The sequence below is a fragment of the Berghia stephanieae genome, chromosome 1 (assembly GCF_034508935.2).
Source record: "Berghia stephanieae isolate SIO BIC M18660-M18661 chromosome 1, UCSD_Bste_1.3, whole genome shotgun sequence".
In the NCBI taxonomy this organism is placed as follows: Eukaryota; Metazoa; Mollusca; class Gastropoda; order Nudibranchia; family Aeolidiidae; genus Berghia; species Berghia stephanieae.
Genome location: NC_088360.1, coordinates 16,296,573 through 16,300,124, shown reverse-complemented (window position 1 = coordinate 16,300,124; position 3,552 = coordinate 16,296,573).

The following is a 3,552-nucleotide window of genomic DNA, read 5'->3' as shown; positions in this document are numbered from 1 at the left end:
GGACTACAGCGTTCTTACTACCTTTCTTTAGTTCCTGGGGTCTTTGCCAAGTTCAGCCCTCTCACTTACTCCCTCATCTCACCACTACCACCACTACTAACTACAATCACGTTACAGCAACTACCCGCTTTTGTCATACTGAATCACGCGTAACACTCTCGTCGTCATATTATGCTGTCTTGTGGTGCGTGGAGTAGAAATCACGTTCCAACTCACTTTCACTTTCAGGGTCCCAGCAATACTCTTCAACAGTCGTAACGTCACTTCCTTCCTAATGACGCATGGTAATTTAGTAACACTGGCTCTAAACTAACGGGAAAATGGCGGACGCCCGTATGAAATATTTCTCCGGCCAGCATAAAAGCGTATCCAGAGGGGAAAAATACATAAATTTGATCATGTTTTGACTTTTACACATTCTGATCACAAGGCATATGAAAAGTTCTAGCCAGCATGAAGAATAAAAAGTAATGATTTTTCTTTGTTTAGAACCGAGATGGCCGTCGTTGCCGGGTGACGTGACATCAGACTATTGAATCCAATTCTCACTCCTCGAAAAGGGTTCCAGAGTCGAAAAGAGAACCGTTGTTATGAGTTAGATCTGTGGCGGGACACCGGAACAACTCGCTGTCCGCAAGACCCTTGCGGTAAAGCGATTCATCGAACATTGAATCGGAACCCGGAACTGTATCCCTGTCAAACAAATTCACGTCCAATTGTAAACAAGCTACCCGATCCGATGTCTTGTTTTTAAATGAAGAAGAGAGAAAATATGCAATACATTGGCCAGGAGGGGTTGGGGGGGGGGGGGGGGTTACAACAATGTGGGTTAGCTAGGATTATAGGATGTTTAACTCGAATTTTCAGAGGCTTATGCCTGTTTTTAAATTATAGCGCTCGCAACGCTTTTAGATCATTTCAGAATTTCACCAACATGTGGACCTATATGGTACAGAGGCTAAGAAAATAACAAAAATGGATACATTACAAGAATCGGTTATTGTGAAGCGCTTCAAGCACGTTTAATGGCTATTGCACTATATAAAAGCTCAAGTTTTTTTTTGGTTTTTTTTTTTTGTTGTTTTTTTTTAATATGTTGAAATTTATATAAAGAAAACAAAAATCGGACTTAGGGCAGATTTGAAATTATTCATTCCTTTTTAAAAGGTCTTAAAAGCGATATTAAAAGATTCCTGTCCAGGTGGTCTAGCAGAACCCGATGCCCACACCAACAGATTGATATTTAGCATATGGCACGCATGGACCCTCATCAATAGAATAGCAAATCGTAGCAATATTCAACAAAGAATTTGAGACCCTTGATACCCTGGATTTTAACACTTTCGTTACAAACTATAGGAAAATCGGCACATACGTTACGATACAACCAGCATTTTTCTTATTGAAATTTCTTTTGTACATCATAACATTTAAAGAAAATGAACAGTGTGTTGTGGAGCTTGTTTTGCTAAAGAAATTATGAATCGCAATAACTTACTGCTATTGTGTCTGAGTGATAAAAAATCTATTTTTGTGTAAGTTGGGTGTGAAGTTTTAGGGAAAATCCTGAAAATGGCGATGCAGAAATTGATGGGGCTCAAACTCGGGTGCCTGGGTGGATGGCAGCGTAATTCACGTTATCCACTTGAACATCTCAGCTTTTATTTATGATTTTGTTTGTTTTTTGTTTTTTGTTGTTCTTTTTTGTTTGTTTGTTTTGGTCTGTTTTTTTTTTTGTTTTTTTTTTTTTGGTTGTTGTTGTTTTTTGTTTTTTTGTTTTTGTTTTTGTTTTTTGGTTGCTTTTGTTTTGAATTGCTCTTTTGTTGTTGTTTTGTGTGTTTGGGGGGGGGGGGTGTTTGTTGTTGATATTTCGTTTTGTTTTTGTTTTGTTTTGTATTATTTTATTTTATTTTGTTTTGGATTTATTGTTAAATGGAGTGGCAAAACAATTGACATCTTGATTATATTTATGACGATGATGATGATGATGATGATGATGATGATGATGATGATGATGATGATGATGATGATAATGATGATGATGAAGATATTTACTTCAACGATTATAATGAAATGATGAAAAATTTGATGATAGCAGCGTTATTCTATTTCTTTATATTTTCAAACTTTTTTATATCCTCAGAAGTTTGGACAATCCAATTTGAAGGAGACCAAAGTTGGAGACGATGTATGTGGTTAAAAGAATAAAGAAATAAATGTTGTATTGTGTACCATAGATCGCCTTTTTCTTGGTTTTCTTCGTTCTATACATACATTTGATGATTTTGTAGATGCTTAATATAATTAATTTTTTTTAAAATGCTTTAAAATTTTTTAATACGTACTAGAATCGAGTAATTTAGAGTTCTACTTTTTTACTTTAAAATGTGTATGGGAAGGAAAAAAATTACAAGTGTAGACTGAAAAGTCTTGATGCGGATTTTGTATTTTCAAAATTTTAATAGACACAAAATTAACAAAGGTGTGAAAACAAAGCTTAGTTTATATCCTTTTGGTTTATCATTTGTGACCCACCGTCTCAAAACGGTATTATGTCGGAACGAACCAGATGCCTAAAAGCCGAATTTAATGTTAAACTGGTCAAAATAATAAATTGTTGGCATTAGCACCGTAAAATATGGTATCCATTCTCCTCAATGAAACATACAAAACTCAACACAAGTCTGATATTTCTGGCTATAAATTCAATTTTTAACATCTTGACCATCCCGACTTAATACCGTTTTGAGGCGAAGGGTCACATTTTAGAGTTGTGCATAGCCACCGTTCCAATTCACAACGAAGTGACTATTCTCATCCCCCTAGTCTAGGATGCTAGTCTTCATAATAGTAGTCCACAATTGTTGTATGTTTAATCCAAAGGTTGTAATGCAGTAATTTGTTAAGTTTCTTGTCACAAGTTTCACAATTAAAAAAAAAATCAATCAAATCCAAATCGCAAAAAGCCGGCGACGTTTTTTTCGGTAATCCAATCGGCCGGGGTGGGGGGGGGGGGGGGGGTGAGAATAGAGGCAGCCATTCACAAAGAGCCACAAATGATGCACCAGTTATTGCATCGCGTCGAAGAGGAATTTGGGTGGCAAATTTCGACACCATGGAATTTGCGTGGCAAATTTCGACACCATGGAATTTGCGTGGCAAATTTTGACACCATGGAATCACCTCCGCCTGCACCTCAACATCACTGGCAAAATTTGCCCCATTGAGGAGTATCTTAAATCTTTTTTTTTTTTAAAGGAAAAAGTCATTTATAGCTCTAAATCGAACTGTAAGGGGGGATGTGTTACGACATCAAGAAAACTTCCTCTTTCAATGTGCTCATGCGTTTTGTGAACATTCTCGGTATTCAACGGGTACATACCAGGCACATGCGGTGACCTTTTTTCCTGGACAAGCATATTTAATTTCTCATGACATTATCAACAAAATCACAGGCGTGTCTAACATTCATTATCTACATGTTCCACACTTAGTAATAAAACAATAGGCCTATCAGTGCTGACGACAAAGACATCCTCAATCAACCAGTTA